Raw genomic sequence first — 23,473 nt, forward strand, 5'->3', positions numbered from 1 at the left:
GGGACAAAAACCGGGACATAACCGGGACGGAGCTAAAATCGGGACAGGGCAGAAAAAAACGGGACTGTCCCGGCAAAACCGGGACGAATGGTCACCCTACTTACAGACTATTCACTTGAGTGGACCATAAAGTGTCTTATAGAGGGAACTCTAAGGTGTCTTAAGATGCATTAAGATATATTATGTATGTAAATATTTATTTATATAGCGCTTTATAAGAGAGGCAATACAGTACAGAGAATTATAGTACAATAAGTGCAACAAACAAAATCAGGCAATAGGAAAGGAAATCCCTGGCCTGCAGAGCTTACAGTCTTAATGCTAGATCCATGGAACTCTGTTGTGTTTACGCTAATAACGGGACATTCCTGAAATTGGTACCTGACCCTGTGTGGTAGGCAGAGACACAGGGGCAGTGCCTGCCAATATCATAAAGAGCAGTGCACTTCCTATTTAGTAGAAGTGTGTCAGAGTTAAGAGTTCAGTCCAGAGTTAGAGTCTGTCACCTGGCTGGCCCAGGGTGACAGAGAGAGCCTATATCAATTGGCCGTTGGAGAAGGGGAGCCATCAGCCTCTGAGTAGTTCTGATGCAACCTTAGTTAGGGAGGTGGACCAATTCCTCTCACCCTGTTTAGGGGGCGAGGGAAGAGCTAGCCCCACCCTGGGTGCCCTTGACCTGGGGTGGTGGCAGGGACACAGAGACCATCCTGAGGGAGAGCAGTCCTGTGTGGAGGAAGACACCCTGTGCCTGATTGACAGTCTTGTTGCTGCTATTCTGCTGCTGTGAATAAAGAGCTGCGGCTGCTTTTAAAGATATACAGTGTGAGACTGGAATCTCTCATCCCCGAGGGGGGGAGGGGGGACTCTCTGGAAGGATTCCACCCGTATTCCTGGGGCTCAGAGATGGAGGCGCTGCACCATTACATACATAGTTACATAGTTACATAGTAGATGAGGTTGAAAAAAGACGTACGTCCATCAAGTTCAACCTATGCTAAATTCAGAGAACAGATACTTTATATCAATATCTATACTTACTTATTGATCCAGAGGAAGGCAAACAAAAAACCCCATTAAGGGGAAAAATTAATTCCTTCCTGACTCCAAGAATTGGCAATCGGATTAATCCCTGGATCAACATCCTTCCCATATATACTTATTTGGTATATCCCTGTATACCTTTCCCATCTAAAAAGATGTCCAACCTTTTTTTGAACAAATCTATTGTATCTGCCATCACAGTCTCCATGGGTAATGAATTCCACATTTTAACTGCACTTACTGTAAAGAACCCTTTCTTTTGTTGCTGGTGAAATTTCCTTTCCTCCAACCTTAAGGGATGGCCCCGAGTCCTTTGTACTGCCCGTGGGATGAATAGTTCTTTTGAAAGCTCCTTGTATTGTCCCTGAATAGATTTGTATATAGTTATCATATCCCCTCTTAGACGCCTCTTTTCTAATGTAAATAAATCCAATATAGCTAGCCTCTCCTCATAAGTTAGAATGTCCATCCCCTTTATTAATTTGGTGGCTCTTCTCTGCACTCTCTCTAGTTCCATAATGTCTTTTCTTAGGATTGGTGCCCAAAATTGTACTCCATATTCAAGGTGTGGTCTTACTAATGCTTTGTAAAGGGGCATAATTATGTCTACTTCCCTTCCATCCATTGCCCGTTTGATGCAAGATAAGATCTTGTTTGCCTTTGCAGCTACTGCTTGACATTGGGCACTATTGCTAAGCCTGCTGTCTACAAGCACTCCTAAATCCTTCTCCATCAAGGATTCCCCCAATATATCTCCATTTAATTTGTAAGTCGCCTTTTTATTCTTGCATCCCAAATGCATAACCTTACATTTATCTGTATTAAACCTCATTTGCCATTTACCTGCCCACGTTTCCAGTCTCTCCAAGTCCTTCTGAAGAGAAATTTCATCCTGCTCTGATGAGATGGAGGCATTCACCCCAGAAACCTGATCTTGTCATCCCCCATACCATCGCGGGAGACTCAGGCCCCCCTGTTGCCAGCAGGTATGCACCACACTCAGACACGTAGCCAGACCCTAGTACAGAGGAGGGGGCCCGATCTACGATTGGCCCAGGGAAGGGGGGCTACATTGGGAATCGATGTTATTTTTCTTCATATTAATGGGTATCCTCAAAGCTAATGATATGCCAAAATGACGTCCATTAGCAAAACTACAATTGTTTCTTCACTTTTTCTGCTTGATGAATAGGGTGACCAGATTTCGATAATGAAAAACCGGGACACCTTAAAAAATAATTTATTAAACAAATTACATCACGTGACACCCCCCGTTGCCATGACAACAAGACACTCTGATGCCCCTGCAGTGTTAGTGTGTATAGAGGTGGGGGCTTTGCTTGGGCCCTTCAACTCTTACAGCCAAAGCATTATTGGCCAGGAATGCCCAGTTCGGAGGGGATTACTACTTCAAAATGTATTTGATCCGTAACAACATCAAAAAACTCTAATACCAATAACTAACAACCACAGACAATGATAATCTAAACCATCAAATAAAATGTCTACGGCCCTTGTTCAAGCATGTTTGCGGTACTTACCAGATAAATCAGTGCCTGCAATCCACGACTGTATCCGCCTCTCCGAGCATCTGAAAGCAATCCAGCGTTCCTGGTGTGTGGCTGAAGAGGTGAGGGACTCCCTCCTCTCAAACGGAAAAGAAGAGCAAAAAATAGAGTTGGAACATACCTATCATACAGGGATAAGAGAGAGACAGAGAATGAGAGAGAGACAGAGAATGAGAGAGAGACAGAGAATGAGAGAGAGACAGAGAATGAGAGAGAGAGAGAGAATGAGAGAGAGACAGAGAATGAGAGAGAGACACAGAGAGAGAGAGAGAGACAGAGAATGAGAGATAGACAGAGAATGAGAGAGAGACACAGAGAGAGACAGAGAAGGAGAGAGAGACAGAGAGAGGGACATTGGGAGAGAGAGACACACAGAGAGAGAGACAGACACAGAGAGAGAGAGAGAGAGACAAAAGTAATGTACTGTATAACCATTATACCGTACCCCCTAGTATTCGTGTAATCATTGTCCCACACCCCCTATTACTCATGCTTTGGCAATACTGAAATGTTCTTTTGACAGAGACACACAGAGAGAAACAGAGACACACAGAGAGAGACAGAGACACAGAGAGAGAGACAGAGACACAGAGAGACACACAGAGAGAGACAGAGACACACAGAGAGAGACAGAGACACACAGAGAGAGACAGAGACACAGAGAGAGAGAGAGAGAGAGAGACACGGGCCTATTTAGTAAGCGTCGATAAGGCTGCATTTATAGTATTTCAGACGGAGGGAAGGCACACACGCTGCAATACACTTGCTGAAGCCTGAGCTTTTTTATGGCTTTGCAGGGTATGCAGCGGGTGCGATTGGGGGCATGGCAATAAATATTTGGAGGCGTGGCAATAACGTTCCGGCGCGGACGTCACTTCCCTACCTCACATCCCGATCCACCGGCATTTTTTCAGATGCAGCATCTGAAGCACTGTGCAGACAAGAAGAAAAATGCACACAATGCGCACCAGAGATTAAAATATAGTAAATTATTTATTAATAAAACAAGAAATAACCGAGGGGGATCCAATCCCACCTCAGTACTTTCTTCTCGTTGCTATTACCACACTATACGTCCTGACGCCGGAAGGGAAGTTGGTACGCGACCAAGACGAGACACCGGATTTACAGTGGAACCACAACATACCACAGATGGCTGGAGGACCACACTGCGAGGGGCGCAGCCTATCGAGTTTCCCGGTCATCGTCCAAAGTCTGGAGCTGCGGATTGACCACCGGATTACCACGGAGCACGAGCCTGTCTCACACAATGCTTTTACCAAAGCATTGTGAGTTTGTTATTTTTATCTTGTCCAGGAAATGAAATTGTTAAACCGAATTTACACATGGAGCGGGCGCTTTCTCTTCTTTTTTTTGTTTAGATATCTATCGAGGAGGTGGTTGTTTCCCTGAAGAGAGCTGCCAGGGCTCCAGAGGACGCCCGAATTGGATCCTTTTATGATTCAGTTATAACATAGCTATTAGAGCTAGGTTTCTGGACTTTTATTGTGTTTAGGCATAGTGTTTATTATTATTTTATTACAGCTACTTTTTAGTAAATGCACTGTTATTAATTCTGACCACTAATTCTCACTGCCATTATAGTCTCTCTCTAGCCACAACCAAATTGCTATATCAGCTATATTATTTATTGGTTATACCAGGGGAGCACAAACTTTTGCAGCTCGCCCCCCTGCCTTCCCTCTGCTGGTGCTCGCGCCCCCCCCCCCCCTTACCTTGATGCGGCGTCACGTGACCTGCAGCGGCATTTGACGAGGGTGACGTCACATGACCCCGCGGCGTAATTTAACATACTGTGCTATATGTATGCACACACAGCTGTCTCTTACACATACAAACACTGTTTTTACATCCCTATACATCAATAGGGACCACAAAGTATCCACGCACACTTTTAGTTGTGCTACAAACTCTCACATTTCCACACCCACCCACACCATTTATATCCACTCCCACTCCACACACACCTTTTGTAAAGCACTGTATATACTGTGTGCTCTCCATTCATTTTCATTCACACTGATACACATACACACGCTTTCATCACTTGCTTTCAGGAACCTTTTGACACCTCTAGGCATAAAACACATCCACACCGGGGGAAGGACCAGCACAGATAACATTCCAAGAGACACTGTTTTTAAGTATACCTTTTGCTTGCTTCATTCATTGTAACATCGCCGGAAGAAGAGATCAGTGTATCTCGAAAGCTCGCACAAATAAAAGCATTTCGTTAGCCACAGAACGGTATCATCTATTTATTTTTTGATTATTGAAGCTCGGCTAACACGGTACTGATACCTCTATATATATATATATATATATATATATATATATTGCGCGCGCACACACACACATATAACGTTTTATCCAACTTTTTCATTTATCATTTGTAGAGAAAATGAACAATGCCGCCAGAAGTGCTATTTTTCAAAATGTAACATCTCTACTAATTAGTGTAAAATGATACTTCATATAAAGCAGGTTATGGGACCCAGTATAAAATGACCTTCATGTTTCTTATCACATCCCAGTATATGGATACTTTCTATTATCACAAGCTGCTAACATGTGACAGGGCTCAGAGTCTGAGCCCAGAATGTGACATACAGAACATTCTCATTCTAAATTTCAAAAAATATTGTGTTGATTGCTGACCTGACTGCCGTGGTTACAGCTCAACCACTCTGTTCTATTGTATGTCACCACTTTCTGCCACAACCAGCTGACGGTGGATCTGCAAGGAGTTCAACGCTCATTGGCATCACATCTGTGGCTTGGTTGACGTATCATTTCTCCAGCTTTTTATTGTATTGTTTTTAAATAGATTATATTTATTTAGTTGAATAGATATTTATTTAGTTGAATAGATATTTATTTAGTTTAATAGATTATATTTCTAAGTTTAATGAGTTATATTTCTTAGTTTAATAAATTATATTTCTTAGTTTAATAAGTTATATTTCTTAGTTTAATAAGTTATATTTTTTAGTTTAATAAATTATATTTCTTAGTTTAATAAGTTATATTTCTTAGTTAATAGATTATATTTGTTAGCACAGTAGATTATATTTACTAGTATTTAAGTCTCCCCCTCAGTGCCCCATTAGGACCCGTGCGCATATTTCACATATTTTCGGAGTCGCTTATTTTTTAGACCCTCGGAGCCGAAACCTAAAGGGGTCAGCTAAGAAAGTTCGGATCAAGAGGAGCCGCACAGCTTAAAGACAGAACATTTCCAAGGGAGATGGAGACAATTTGGGTAAGATCAGATTAAAGGACAACCTTTGAGGAAGGAAAGGGTGACGGGGGAGTCTAAGAGGGGGGTGAGAGAGCAAGGTGGTGTGTCAGATTGGGGCAGAGCAAGAGAACGCAAAAATGATGGGGATTTGCTGCACACCAAAAAAAAACAATAAGTAGTGATACTTTTACCGGTGCCCCTTAGTCTCAGGGAAGACCGGCATTTCGTCCAATGGATACAATATGATTGATGGGAAAGGGCACACGGATTTGAATAAAAAAAGATAAATTATTGTGCCACAGACTACAATGTTTCGGCTGCTGGCCTTTCTTTGCTGGATTTAGTGGGTTTAGCCACTTTACCTGAGAAAGACCAGCAGGCCGAAATGTTGTTGCCTATGGCAGTGCAAGAGAAAACAGGTTGGGGGGGGTGGGTTCTCGCAAAGTCGCCGACCCATGGGTGAGTGTCTCCGGTGGAAACTAGTCCTGGACCCCGGGAAAGCTGTCTGTGGCCCATACAAGCTGAGTAACATGTAGAAAGGACACGTATGTTCAGAATGAGTTAGCATGGTATTTTGAGAGGCACCATAGCAGGTCAGTGCAAGTCAGTGCAGAGCACTGCAAGGTCAGTCAATATGAGGAAGGGTCCGATGGAGGAGTTGGAGGGTCACAGAATATCTCTTAAAGCAGGGGTGCGCAAATCGAGGGGCACGACATTTTATTGGTAGGAGGGGCTCGGAGCTTACAGAGGCCCCTCGCTCTTCCCCACAGCATTTAAATTAAATGCCAGAGATCGCGCGCAAGGCCTCTGTAAGTTCCCTTTCCTTGTCTCCGGCGGCTTCTGGTGACAGCAACGTGGCGTCACATGATGTGGCATTGCCATAGCAACGTGATATCACATGACGTCGTTAATTCAGAACGTCGGAGACAAGGTGGGGAAGGTGGAGGGGGGAGCAGGGGGAAAAGGTTGTGCAACCCTGTCTTAAAGCATTGTCTTGCATACAGATCAGAGGCCAAGAATGGATATGGATATCCGATGTGAAGCCGGAAATAAGACAGAAAAGACCGTTTCGGGGGAAGAAGGTGAGTGATGAAATAGCCGTCACTGTGTAACTCTTCCAATTACCTGCAACTTCATGCAGAGAAATAGCAACGCTTGTTTTTAACGTGCTAAGCGCCTAATGGGGAATTCAACTGCTGAGAGGTTAAGGGAGTTACTAACCCAAACTCAGCGACGTTTCTGTGTCTCTGTGATAACTCCCCCAGGACATGCCTGAAAACCAGAGGTAACTCAATGTATTTTTGATAAATAGAAACATGACCTTCTGGGGAGGGGTATATAATGGGTACTGGGCCTGGTGAGGTGGGTATAACGGGTACTGGGCCTGGTGAGGTGGGTATAACGAGTACTGGGCCTGGGGAGGGGCCTATAACAGGGTACTGGGCCTTGGGAGGGTTGTACAACTGGGTACAGGGCCTGGGGAGGTGGGTATAACGGGTATTTGCCCTGTGGAGGGCGGTATAACGTGGTATTTGCCCTGTGGAGGGCGGTATAACGTGGTATTGGGGATGGGGTATAAGTGGCACAGGAGCTCTTGCGATACAGAGTATCACTGTCCCTGGTTACAAACACTTCATGTCTCCTGCAGATCAGGACACGCACGAAGGTGGTGCCCTTTGTGCCACCAGACGACGAGGCGGGCTACGAGGCGGGCTACGAGGCGGGCTACGAGGCGGACGACGAGGCATACGACAAAGCGGGCGTCAAGTGGAACAATGAGGTGGGCTACAAGGCGGCCAATGAAGCAGACGTGGTGTACGATGACCAAGGAGCATACGACAGGTGTGGCCGGATCTGCTGCTTCACCTTTTTTAGGCGGAGGAGAAGACCCCGGGAGCAGGTAGGAGAATACGAGAGGTGCGGACAGATCTGCTGCTTCACCTTTTTAGGCGGAGAAGAAGCCAGGAGCAGGTAGCAGAGGACACAGGGCGTAGATACAGGGGTATTCTAGGGGCCCTGAGAAGTTGGTTTGACCGCAGGAGAGGCAGATAAGATCAGGAAGGCTGCAGGAGGGGCAGGTACTAGAGGGAGATAGGGATATTGGGCGTGAGAGGGAGAGAGAGAACAAGGAGCAGGGCCGGAGCACGGGTTTCATGCGCCCGAGGCGAAACTTAAAATTTGTGCCCCAGTTGTATAAAAAATAATAAGATAAATAAAATAATAAAATAAACAGTGGCGTAGCTATCGGGGCTGCAGGGGGTGCGACCGCACCCCAGCGCGACGCCAAATAAAAATAAAAGGGCGCCAAAATACTGGATAAAAAAAATAATAATAATTTAAAAAAAAAGATAAATAAATAAAATAATAAGAGGAAAAAATAATAATGATTATTAATGCGCCCCTAGGACCTCTGCGCGCTAGGCGACCGCCTAATGGCCGGCCGGCCCTGCGAGGTATGCGGGAGGAAAAAGGGTGAATGGGATAGATATGCAGGGGGATGGGGGTGTAGGTGAGTTATACACAGGGGCACAAGGGCCCCATCACCCGCATCTCTATATACTGAGTGTGCCCCTGTGTATAACAACGCTGATCTGTGCTGCTCCATCTGATCTCACTGCACAGTGATCCAGGGACCATCCGATCACCATTTAATGGGGTCAGGAAGGAATTTTTTTCCCCCATTGCACAGCAGGGGTTATGTTTCGCCTTCCTCTGGATCACAGCAACAAACTGCCCTTTGTGCATGAATTATCAGTGAGATCTTTATACACCCTGCATTGGTCTTCACACCTTTGCTGCCGGAGGGGCCTGCAATGCACTGCTCTGCGTGTTACTATATTGCTCTGCAATGTTCTGCAGGCCCCTACCAGCAAAGAGATTCATTATTTCAATAAAATACTCTCTTTAATCAAACCTATGTGTAGTGTCTTTTCTATCCGTTGTATCTATTGCTAACAGCTCAGTGATTCTTCCCCAGGACGCTGCACAAGTGTCACGCTGCCAAGCCCGGGTGTGAGGGAGATTTATAGGGTCACATATACAGTACACTTCTGCCAAAACACGAGTGCAAACAGGAAGCCCATCTGATCTCATATCTTCTATTACACAAAACGGTATCTAAAAAGGTAAAAATAACATACATGGGATTCTGCTACAAATATCTCTCTAATTACAAACCAATTAGTAAATCATTCAGATTAGAGTCGAGCGAAAAGAAATGGTTAAGTATCTCATGTACAGTATATGCAGTGCAGGCTGTTCTGCAGCATTACATGCAGGGGACAACGTTTAGGGGATATAAGTAATGCTGATCTCAGAGCTGACCGGCTGACCTGCTCTACCGGCTGACCTGCTCTACTGGCTGACCGGCTTCTATTCTTTCAACTAAATGACCTGAATTGTGGCCCCTGTATCTCCCAATTAAACGTTTTATTGGCATATTCTTGTTTGACTCGTTCTATACAGACATTTTCTATATATTCATTGTGGGATTTGATAACATCTGTAAGATCTCTCAGAATATCACATACTGTACGTTTGTGTTGAAGATTTTTCCATTCTCAATTTACTTAATATTAGTTTTTGGCATCAATTATTTATATCGAGTCCAAAATACCTTTATACAGAATGCTGTTCCCTTTAGCCCACAAATGCTGCTTCATTAAAGCCCATGGGTGGCACTTTTTGAGAATGCACACTTTTAGGCAACATCCCTAATTTCCAAAAGTGGGATTAAATCTGTGCATATTTAAATGGTTAATTTTGTTACTCAGACTACTAAATCCCTCCCCAAATATATCCGTTTCACATAAAAGTGTGTGCGCTTCTCCTTCCGTCTAACTGGCACGTCGTCTTTACGGGCGCCACTCCTTGCAACTCCACGCTGCCCTCCAGTGGTAAAAGAAATAAGATACATTTACTATACTCGTCTGGCAGCTGCTCCCGTATAAGGTGGGTAACTCTGTATTAGGGGTCTTGGTAGAGTATATTTTATACTTATGTCGGATAGATGAGGAATTAATATTCCTAACGGGTTATTGTGAGAGGCCTTAGATCTTATCCTATATGCACGCAGCCCTCGCCTCTCTGACCTTGAACACATACTTCAATCTGATTTTTTGAGACTTGAAACTGGATTTCCCAAAACAAACTGATTTTAAACACTGACAAGACTGTAACAATGGTATTTGGGACCAGAGTTAAATTGCTAAAGCTACCAATGACAGAGCTTCAGATAAAAACCAGCTCTAAAACCATCCTAGCCCCTGTTACTTGTTTGAAATATCTGGGCATTCAACTCCCATTTAAAATTTGGGTTGCACATTGATACCCTGACATCCAAATCCTATGCTAAACTAGGTGTACTTTACAGGAACAAATCCTCCCTAAGGCCCTCATGCAGTAAGCAGCGATAAGCCACTTATCACCAGCTTATCGCCAAAAAAGCCACACTGATACACACACACCCACTGATACACACACATCCACCCACTAATACACACACACACACACACACACACACACACTGATTCACACACATACAGATACACACACACACAGATACACAAACACACACAGATACACACACACACACACGCTGATTCACACACACACACCCACTGATACACACACACACAGTATATTTTATACTTATGTCGGATAGATGAGGAATTAATATTCCTAACGGGTTATTGTGAGAGGCCTTAGATCTTATCCTATATGCACGCAGCCCTCGCCTCTCTGACCTTGAACACATACTTCAATCTGATTTTTTGAGACTTGAAACTGGATTTCTTAAAACAAACTGATTTTAAACACTGACAAGACTAACAATGGTATTTGGGACCAGAGCTAAATTGCTAAAGCTGCCAATGACAGAGCTTCAGATAAAAACCAGCTCTAATACCATCCTAGCCCCTGTTACTGGTTTGAAATATCTGGGCATATAGTTCAACTCCCATTTAACATTTGGGTTGCACATTGATACCCTGACATCCAAATCCTATGCTAAACTAGGTGTACTTTACAGGAACACATCCTCCCCCTAAGGCCCTCATGCAGTAATCGCCTACAGCGATTCAGTAAGCCCAGAGAAGCTGGCGATTAGAGCAAAAATAACCGGGTTTTTTTTGCCGAAAAATAAATAAATAAATAAAATCGGCAGACGCGCGGTGATAAGCCACTTTTCGGCACTGATCGCCAGTTTTTCAAACACGCTCAATTCTATAAGCCCTGATCAGCTTATTGCGTCTGATCGCCACTTTAAAATTGCTGTTTCTTCTCCAAATTGTCCAGCCACAAAAGTTGGCAAGAAGGTGGGGTGAAGCTGCGATGAAAATAAAATGCATGTGTCCCAGAGCTGATATCCATTAATATCAGCACCAGAGACCCCCGGCATGAATCCGATGCATAAAAAATGCATTTACAGGAAACTTCATTACCGCCAAGGCAATGAAGGGGTTATATACCCGTGCCAGGCTTATTGCGGGCAGCGGGGGTGGGTGAAGGTGGTATTTGGCCCTGGGTGGGTGTTTAGGCCTTGCCAGGGGGTTGCGGGATGACTTAACCTCTTCTTTAAATTAGCGGTTAATACCGCTAAGGTAATGAAGGGGTCAACCCCTCCCGCTACCCCCCCACCCGGTAGGCCTAAACACCCATCCTTGGGGCCAATACCCCGTTCACCCACCCCCGCTACCCAGAATAAACAAAAATACACATAACAGCCCCACTAGTCACCTCCTAGGTCCCGAATAAACCATTACAATATTCATAAAACCATTATTTTTTTTACACCCAGGATTATTACATGGGATTAGGGCTATGTTATTCAGTGAGGGGTTGTATGTTTGTATTTGTAGGGACAGGCAAGGCCGGAGCCAGATGGGTTTCTCCTGCCTCTGTCCTCCCTGTCTCCTGACCCTTCCTGTAGCCGGACATACAGAATATTGATAACAGAAGGGGAAATAAAACTAAGAGGTGCCGACAGGAGAAGGCCGTGTCATATCTATTCTTAGGGTGACCAGATTTTGAAAATGAAAAACCGGGGGACACAATTATATTAATATTTATTTAAAAAAAAAAATCTTACATTAACAGTTTATTTATTGTATTACACTTATACTTTACTATCATTAGTCCTTGTTACGTGTGTGTGTGTGTGTGTGTGTGTGTGTGTGTGTGTGTGTGTGTGTGTGTGTGTGTGTGTGTGTGTGTGTGTGTGTGTGTGTGTGTGTCTCGGATGACCTCACTAAATCGAACAAAAAAAAAGCCAGATGTGAATGGCTTCTGAACCCCTTAACCAGTGTCTGGATGCCCCCTCTTCACAATTGCTAAAGCAGCAATCCCTCCTGGGATCTTACCTGATCCGCAGTCCCTCAAGGTACTATACTGGAGGGGAGGTGTTCCCTACCTGTCTTCCGATGTCTCCCGTGTGAAACTTGAGTCAGATCTGGAAGAAAGCAGTATAGGTTATTTTGGTGTAAGTATACGGCAGTTAAGGTAAGACAGAGAGAGTGGGTGACAGACTGAGTGAGTGAGACAGAGAGAGACAGTGAGAGAGACAGTGAGAGAGAGACAGTCAGTGACAGAGAGACAGTCAGTGACAGAGAGACAGTTACAGAGAGACAGGAGGACAGAACAGAGAGACAGGAGGACAGAACAGAGAGAGACAGGAGGACAGAACAGAGAAAGACAGGAGGACAGAACAGAGAGAGACAGGAGGACAGAACAGAGAGAGACAGGAGGACAGAACAGAGAGAGACAGGAGGACAGAACAGAGAGAGACAGGAGGACAGAACAGAGAGACAGGAGGACTGAGCAGAGAGACAGGAGGACAGAACAGAGAAAGACAGGAGGACAGAACAGAGAGAGACAGGAGGACAGAACAGAGAGAGACAGGAGGACAGAACAGAGAGAGACAGGAGGACAGAACAGAGAGAGACAGGAGGACAGAACAGAGAGACAGGAGGACTGAGCAGAGAGACAGAGGACTGAGCAGAGAGACAGGAGGACAGAACAGAGACACAGACAGAGAGACAGAGGAACAAACAGATGACAGATGAGAGACAGATGACAGATGAGACAGAACAGAGAGAACAGAGACCGAGAGAGAACAGAGACCGAGAGAGACAGGGAGAGAGAGAGAGAGAGAGAGAGACAGGGAGAGAGAGACAGAGACAGACAGACAGGCAGACTGCCTGACACTTGGATGGGTGGGTGGGTTATGGGTGACTGCCTGACACCTTTTATGGGAGACTGCCTGACACTTGGGTGGGTTTAATGGGAGACTGCCTGACACGTGGGTGGGTGGGTTTAATGGGAGACTGCCTGACACGTGGGTGGGTGGGTGAGAGACTGCCTGACACTTGGGTGGGTGGGTGAGAGACTGCCTGACACTTGGGTGGGTGGGTGGGAGACTGCCTGACACTTGGGTGGGTGGGCGGGAGACTGCCTGACACTTGGGTGGGTGGGCGGGAGACTGCCTGACACTTGGGTGGGTGGGCGGGAGACTGCCTGACACTTGGGTGGGTGGGCGGGAGACTGCCTGACACTTGGGTGGGAGACTGCCTGACACTCATGGGAGACTGCCTGACACTTGGGTGGGTGACTGCCTGACACGTGGGTGGGTGGGTGGGTGGGTGACTGACTGCCTGACATATGGGTGGGTGACTGACACGTGGGTGGGTGACTGACTGACACGTGGGTGAGTGGGTGAGTGGGTTGGTGTCTGTATACATTCTGTCACTGGGAGGGGGGGCAGTCACACACACAAAGACTGGGTGGGGGGCAGTCACACACACGCACACACACACTGGGAGGGGGGGCAGTCACACACACAATAGGAGGGGGGCAGTCACACACACAGATTGGAGGGGGGCAGTCACCCACACACAGACTGGGAGGGGGGGGGAAGTCACACACACACACAGACTGGGAGGGGGGGCAGTCACACACACACACACAGACTGGGAGGGGGGGGCAGTCACACAAACACAGACTGAAGGGGGGCCAGTCACGCACGCACAGACTGGGAGGGGGGGCAGTCACACACACACAAACTGGGAGGGGGGGCAGTCACACACACACAGACTGGGAGGGGGGGCAGTCACACACGCACAGATTGGGAGGGGGGCAGACACATACTGTACACAGACTGGGAGGGGGGCAGTCACACACACACTGGGAGGGGGGGCAGTCATACACACACAGACTGGGAAGGGGGCAGACACACACACAGGCGACATGGGGCTTACCTGTAGTGCCGCTGTAGGGAGCCAGAAGTAGTGAGGCTTTTTTCCAGTCTGCCGGCAGTTTCAGTTGCCAGCTGTGAGCCTTCCTTCTGGTGCGCGCGCGCGCACACACACACACACACACACACACACACACACACACACACACACACACACACACACACACACACACACACACACACACACACAATCCGTCCCCGATACTAAACCCCGCCCCCGGCATATCCTGACCTCCAACCAATCCCCTGCTTCTACTCTAAAGCCCCGCCCCCGGCATCCTGCTATTGGGGAAAAAAATAAATACTCACGACCGCCGCATCCTCCTCATGCTGCCGTCTCCGCGCACGGGACCAGTCACAAGGGGCAAAACCCGGGACATTTCCGGGATGGACTGTCAACCGGGACAGCACAGAAAAAATCAGGACTGTCCCGGCAAAACTGGGACGAATGGTCACCCTATATATATATACTGTGTGTATATATATATACTGTGTGTAGATGTGTGTGTGTGTATATAATGTGTGTATATGTGTGTATATATACTGTGTGAATATATACTGTGTGCATATATTAGCCATTACTGAATAATGATAAAGACCACTAAGGCTTCGTCCACCAGAGGCCGCGACAGCGTGAGCAAAGCACACAAAGTGCAGCCCTCTATGGGGCAGGCCCCAGTCGGCGTGCGTGTGCGCACGAATTAAGCGCGATTCGTGACCGCCTTTGCCAAAAGACAAGATTTTAGTCTTTTGGCGCAGCGGCCGAGCTGTGGCAACGTCACGACGGTGGTTCAGCCAATGTGGGCGAATCAGCCGCGTGACGCCATTTCCGCACCCCCCCCCCCCCACTCTCCCTGGCGGATCTCCTGCTCTTCACTGAAAGCGCAAACCGCAGGTCGCGGCTGAAACTGGTGCACGTGCCACCAGGCGCTCCGACGCGCACGGGCACGCAGTGACTGGGGCCGTAGCCTAACGTTGGCGAACTGACGTTTGTATTTAATTTAATGCTGTGTAACTTAAATCCGTCCATTAGGACAAGACTTCTTTTTTAAGACAAAGTTGATTTTTGACATGGGCTCTAATGAACCTATTTTCACTTGTATGTCTTTGGTTTGTTTATATCTGCACAAACTCATAGGCACAAACAAGCTTAAAGATAAAGTATTATTTGTTGCTCTGTACAAAGTGTAGCCCTTTTTCTGAACCCTCCTAAAGGAACTACTGGTTACTGTACAACACCTGCGGCTCCAGGAGATCTGAGCCTCCGCTAGCTGGGAGCCTGGGGTAAAACTCATACACTTACTTAGCGCAGCGCCTCCACTTACCCAGGATCCCCGTGATGTGAGATTCCCCTGGGCAAGAAACATACAACACCATATGATTGTAACTGGTTTTACTATAATAATGCACGGTAGCAATAACACAACATGTACACTTATACTCTAACGGTATAACCTTAACATGTAACCTTAGTGGCTCGGCCACTATCATCAGGAGCAACGTCTCCGTCCCCTCACCGCGTGCCCCACACACCGTGTCCATGTATGTTAAAGTAATGGTATAGGCTCAGTTCTTTAACCACTCGCTCAGTGTTCCTAAAGAGTTTAGCCTAAGGCGGGATTAGCGCCTGTTGACCGGTGTTGGTGCACTTGATGTTATAGTACCTTCTGGTCACGGCGGTGACCGGTACCTCTTCGCAAAGGGTCAGATGAATCACGGTCTGCCTCTTGGTCTTAATGTCCAGCCGTCTGGTCCCAGGCGACTCACCAGCAACCTGCTCCGCACGCTTGTCTCTTTGTCCCTAGCTGTCTACACAGTAAGGGTGATGCTCGCTACTACTATAGGCCGTCCCTGCAGCACAGCAACCTTTGGTGTCTTCAGGGAACACTCCTAGGGGCCTACGGGGTAGCCTGTCTTTTGCAGGTGGGTCACTGACCCCCTGCACCCACACTACCTCTCTTTTCACCTCCCGGTTCCCCTCTGACTAACTTCCCCCTAACCTCTGCAGCAAACGCACTGCACTCACTCGGTACCTGCAGCAACCCACTGCACACCCACTGAACCTGCAGCAACCGCACTGCACACACACTGAACCTGCAGCAACCGCACTGCACACACACTGAACCTGCAGCAACCCACTGCACTCACACGGAACCTGCAGCAACCGCACTGCACACACACTGAACCTGCAGCTACACTGCACTCACACGGAACCTGCAGCAACCGCACTGCACTCAACCGGTACCTGCAGCTACACTGCACTGCACACCCACACTGTGCCTACTTGTCAGCGCTCACAGCACTACCAGCCGTGACACTGACAAGACTGCACGCTCACACCTAAGGGCAGGGTCCCTAAGCTAGGGGCCGTCCCTCAGTACCTACCCCGTACCCTGGTGGGGATTGGGGCCTGCCTGGGATCTGGGGAACTACCTTACCTGGTGTAGGAGCCACTTGCTCCCTACACCCTTCCTCCCCCTTCCTACTCCCAGCTCCAACTGCCAAACGTGGTCCCCGCAACATTGTAGCCTTCCTCCACAGGAGAAGCTGCAAAACCCTATTTGCTGGCTGGCTGCACGTGATGTGGGTGAAAGGGCAATCCCCAGAGGCTGCTGGGAATTGTAGTCCACTCAGGACCTCTTTAGCATTGGGACCGCATGCGCTGCCCTTACTGCACCTGCGCGACCAATGCGCACGCTCGCGCAACCTGTCATGGCGGCTCCCGCTAGCCGGGTACGCCGCAGAGACTCCGGGGACTCGGGGCACTCCCTGCTCCGGCCCCCACCTTTGCGTTGTGCCGGCAGGTCCGTCGCTGCCTCCGGCGGCAGCCGCGATCGCTCGGCACGCTACAGAGGGGGTCTCTGGAGGCAAAATAAGACCGGGGCTACAAAAGTATTGACATTGCAAGGTATGACGGTGTGTTTGGTGACAGTATACCAACTCCCAGAGATTAAAGCCCAATTGAACACTACGTTAACCTTTTAAAAATGATGAATGTTCAAGGAATTTAATATATTTATACAGTAGGATTATCTCTTTGTCCAGCAATGCTATACTAGCCCTTCCATCAATAAATGGGTTCAAATAAATATTTGTAATTGGCACAAATGCTATTACATATTTCTTGGACAATAATACAATTATTCTCAACAATATTCAGCTGAGAAAGAGGAAATCATTTTGTTAATCAGTGCGCTGGGGGTTTTGGTACAGTATATCCTTCCCTGCCAGGAATGGCAGGCATTCACCTCTGAAGAACTTCTGTACTGTGAATGTCCCCACAGTCTGAGCCTGCAATACACAGGGAAATAAAAGGTCTGACTATCACAGCAAGCTACAGTATCAACACCACCTTCCCATGCCTGGAATTCCACACAATAACTGGAAATGCAATGAATAGAAAGGCTGAGAAAGTTTAATAAAGTAGTTAAATTAAAATGACTATTGAATCACAAATGCTTTGTGTTTCACATAGAATTACTACAACCCTCATATATATTACTAGCTGATATACCCGGCGTTGCCCAGGATGTTATAGGGCGGAGACGGGGGGTGCTGTAGGTTAGAGGGGGTGGAGGGGGGTGGTTGAAAGGTGGTAGTTATAGGGTGTGTGAGAGGCGGGGGGTAAGTGTCTGATTGAGCAGGGGTGGGTAAGAGGGGGTGTGAGTTGTGTGTGTTAGAGGGGGGTGGGAGGGGAGTCTGATAGGTGGGATGGGGTGAGTGAAGGTGTGCAACTAAGGAGGGGTAGGTAAGAGGAGGGGGGTGGGTGAGAGGTGGGTTGTAGGGGTAGGTAAGAGGAGGGGGGTAGGCAGGTGTGTGAGAGGTGGGTTGTAGGGATAGGTAAGAGGGGGGTTGAGACGGGTGTGTGAAAGGTGGGTCGTTGAGGTTGGGGGGGTGACAGGCGGCAAGTGGAGAGGCAGGAAAGGTGGTGTACAGATGGTAAAGTGGGTAAAAGGTGAGGGGGGGGTTGTGGCGGCAGGCGTTGAGGGGTAACATTGGTTATCCGCTGTGCGGGTGATAGGTGTAGATCTGGGAGAGCTATGAAAGTGGGTGTAATAGGGTAAGTGGGTGAGTGTGCATGGGGGGGACATACATACTGTATGTTTAATTATTCCAGAGGTGTGGAGAGAGGGAGAGGCGGCTGGTGGCGGGCGGGGGACAGAGATGGGTATTTTGGAGGGGTGAGAGGGGGGGTGGCGTGTGTGGAAAGGGCGCGCAGGCGGGCATTATTGGGGAGTGGTGAGAGGGGGTGGTGCGCGTAGGCAAGAATTAAAAGGGTGTGCGCAGGCGGTCATTCTGTTGGGGTGGCATGGTGGGAAAGGGCGCGCGCAGACATACCATGGATCACACATACATTTTAACCCCCATTACACCTGTATAGATCATGTCATGGCCGCATTGTGCTGCAATCCTGGCAGCTAGAAGTCACATTGCACACCTTACACCCTGGGGCCTCTGCCTGAGCATATTGTAATGAGATGAAACACAGCGTGTGTGTGCAATCCCTGCTGCTTCCCCCCCTCACCCTCTCAGACAGGAAGCTGCACTAATCCTCCTGCTAAAAACATAAGCACAACTACACACTGACTCGCAGACACTGCCTGAGTAATACATGTACAGTAATTACACACGGACTCACAGACACTGCCTGAGTAATACACGTAACTACACACCGACTCACAGACACTGCCTGAGTAATACACGTAACTACACACCGACTCACAGACACTGCCTGAGTAATACACGTAACTACACACCGACTCACAGACACTGCCTGAGTATTACATGTAACTACACACTGACTCACAGACACTGCCTGAGTATTACATGTAACTACACACTGACTCACAGACACTGCCTGAGTATTACACGTAACTACACACTGACTCACAGACACTGCCTGAGTATTACATGTAACTACACACTAACTCACAGACACTGCCTGAGTATTACATGTAACTACACACTAACTCACAGACACTGCCTGAGTAATACATGTAACTACACACTGACTCACAGACACTGCCTGAGTAATACATGTACTGTACAGTAACTACACACTGAATCACAGACACTGCCTGAGTAATACATGTAACTACACACTGACTCACAGACACTGCCTGAGTAATACATGTAACTACACACTGACTCACAGACACTGCCTGAGTAATACAAGTAACTACACACTGACTCACAGACACTGCCTGAGTAATACATGTAACTACACACTGACTCACAGACACTGCCTGAATAATACACGTAACTACACACCGACTCACAGACACTGCCTGAGTAATACATGTAACTACACACTGACTCACAGACACTGCCTGAGTAATACACGTAACTACACACTGACTCACAGACACTGCCTGAGTAATACACGTAACTACGCACTGACTGACAGACACTGCCTGAGTAATACACGTAACTACACACTGACTCACAGACACTGCCTGAGTAATACATGTAACTACACACTGACTCACAGACACTGCCTGAGTAATACACGTAACTACACACTAACTCACAGACAATGCCTGAGTAATACATGTAACTACGCACCGACTCACAGACACTGCCTGAGTAATACACGTAACTACACACTGACTCACAGACACTGCCTGAGTAATACATGTAACTACGCACTGACTCACAGACACTGCCTGAGTAATACACGTAACTACACACTGACTCACAGACACTGCCTGAGTAATACATGTAACTACACACTGACTCACAGACACTGCCTGAGTAATACACGTAACTACACACTGAAAGACAGACACTGCCTGAGTAATACATGTAACTACACACTGACTCACAGACACTGCCTGAGTAATACATGTAACTACACACTGACTCACAGACACTGCCTGAGTAATACTTGTAACTACACACTGACTCACAGACACTGCCTGAGTAATACATGTGACTACAAACTGACTCACAGACATTGCCTGAGTAATACACGTAACTACACACTGACTCACAGACTCACAGACACTGCCTGAGTAATACATGTGACTACAAACTGACTCACAGACACTGCCTGAGTAATACACGTAACTACACACTGACTCACAGACACTGCCTGAGTAATACACGTAACTACACACTGACTCACAGACACTGCCTGAGTAATACACGTAACAACACACTGACTCACAGACACTGCCTGAGTAATACACGTAACTACACACTGACTCACAGACACTGCCTGAGTAATACATGTAACTACGCACTGACTCACAGACACTGCCTGAGTAATACATGTAACTACACACAGACTCACAGACACTGCCTGAGTAATACATGTAACTACACACTGACTCACAGACACTGCCTGAGTAATACATGTAACTACACACTGACTCACAGACACTGCCTGAGTAATACACGTAACTACACACTGACTCACAGACACTGCCTGAGTAATACACGTAACTACGCACTGACTCACAGACACTGCCTGAGTAATACATGTAACTACACACTGACTCACAGACACTGCCTGAGTAATACATGTAACTACACACTGACTCACAGACACTGCCTGAGTAATACATGTAACTACACACTGACTCACAGACACTGCCTGAGTAATACATGTAACTACACACTGACTCACACACTGCCTGAGTAATACATGTAACTACACACTGACTCACACACTGCCTGAGTAATACACGTAACTACACACTGACTCACAGACACTGCCTGAGTAATACACGTAACTACACACTGACTCACACTGCCTGAGTAATACATGTAACTACACACTGACTGACAGACACTGCCGCCTGAGTATTACATGTAACTACACACTGACTCACAGACACTGCCTGAGTAATACACGTAACTACACACTGACTCACAGACACTGCCTTATAAATACAGTACATGTAACTACACACTGACTCACAGACACTGCCTGAGTAATACATGTAACTACGCACTGACTCACTGACACTGCCTGAGTAAGACATGTAACTACACACTGACTCACAGACACTGCCTGAGTAATACACGTAACTACACACTGACTCACAGACACTGCCTGAGTAATACATGTAACTACGCACTGACTCACACACACTGCCTGAGTAATACATGTAACTACACACTGACTCACAGACACTGCCTGAGTAATACATATAACTACACACTGACTCACGGACACTGCCTGAGTAATACATGTAACTACACACTGACTCACAGACACTGCCTGAGTAATACATGTAACTACACACTGACTCACAGACACTGCTTGAGTAATACATGTAAGTACGCACCGACTCACAGACACTGCCTGAGTAATACATGTAACTACACACTGACTCACAGACACTGCTTGAGTAATACATGTAAGTACGCACCGACTCACAGACACTGCCTGAGTAATACACGTAACTACACACTGACTCACAGACACTGCCTTATAAATACAGTACATGTAACTACACACTGACTCACAGACACTGCCTGAGTAATACATGTAACTACGCACTGACTCACTGACACTGCCTGAGTAAGACATGTAACTACACACTGACTCACAGACACTGCCTGAGTAATACACGTAACTACACACTGACTCACAGACACTGCCTGAGTAATACATGTAACTACGCACTGACTCACACACACTGCCTGAGTAATACATGTAACTACACACTGACTCACAGACACTGCCTGAGTAATACATATAACTACACACTGACTCACGGACACTGCCTGAGTAATACATGTAACTACACACTGACTCACAGACACTGCCTGAGTAATACATGTAACTACACACTGACTCACAGACACTGCTTGAGTAATACATGTAAGTACGCACCGACTCACAGACACTGCCTGAGTAATACATGTAACTACACACTGACTCACAGACACTGCTTGAGTAATACATGTAAGTACGCACCGACTCACAGACACTGCCTGAGTAATACACGTAACTACACACTGACTCACAGACACTGCCTTATAAATACAGTACATGTAACTACACACTGACTCACAGACACTGCCTGAGTAATACATGTAACTACGCACTGACTCACTGACACTGCCTGAGTAAGACATGTAACTACACACTGACTCACAGACACTGCCTGAGTAATACACGTAACTACACACTGACTCACAGACACTGCCTGAGTAATACATGTAACTACGCACTGACTCACACACACTGCCTGAGTAATACATGTAACTACACACTGACTCACAGACACTGCCTGAGTAATACATATAACTATACACTGACTCACGGACACTGCCTGAGTAATACATGTAACTACACACTGACTCACAGACACTGCCTGAGTAATACATGTAACTACACACTGACTCACAGACACTGCTTGAGTAATACATGTAAGTACGCACCGACTCACAGACACTGCCTGAGTAATACATGTAACTACGCACTGACTCACAGACACTGCCTGAGTAATACATGTAAGTACTCACCGACTCACAGACACTGCCTGAGTAATACATGTAACTACACACTGACTCACAGACACTGCCTGAGTAATACATGTAACTACACACTGACTCACAGACACTGCCTGAGTAATACATGTAACTACACACTGACTCACAGACACTGCCTGAGTAAAAAATGTAACTACACACTGACTCACAGACACTGCCTGAGTAATACATGTAACTACGCACTGACTCACAGACACTGCCTGAGTAATACATGTAACTATGCACTGACTCACAGACACTGCCTGAGTAATACATGTAACTACCCACTGATTTACAGACACTGCCTGAGTAATACACGTAACTACACACTGACTCACAGACACTGCCTGAGTAATACACGTAACTACGCACTGACTCACAGACACTGCCTGAGTATTACACGTAACTACACACTGACTCACAGACACTGCCTGAGTAATACACGTAACTACACACTGACTCACAGACACTGCCTGAGTAATACATGTAACTACACACTGACTCACAGACACTGCCTGAGTAATACACGTAACTACACACTGACTCACAGACACTGCCTGAGTATTGAATGTAACTACCCACTGACTCACAGACACTGCCTGAGTAATACATGTAACTACACACTGACTCACAGACACTGCCTGAGTATTGAATGTAACTACCCACTGACTCACAGACACTGCCTGAGTAATACATGTAACTACACACTGACTCACAGACACTGCCTGAGTAATACACGTAATTACACACTGACTCACAGACACTGCCTGAGTAATACATGTAACTACACACTGACTCACAGACACTGCCTGAGTAATACATGTACAGTAACTACACACTGACTCACAGACACTGCCTGAGTAATAC

This window comes from Ascaphus truei, chromosome 15 (assembly GCF_040206685.1).
Source record: "Ascaphus truei isolate aAscTru1 chromosome 15, aAscTru1.hap1, whole genome shotgun sequence".
Lineage (NCBI taxonomy): Eukaryota > Metazoa > Chordata > Amphibia > Anura > Ascaphidae > Ascaphus > Ascaphus truei.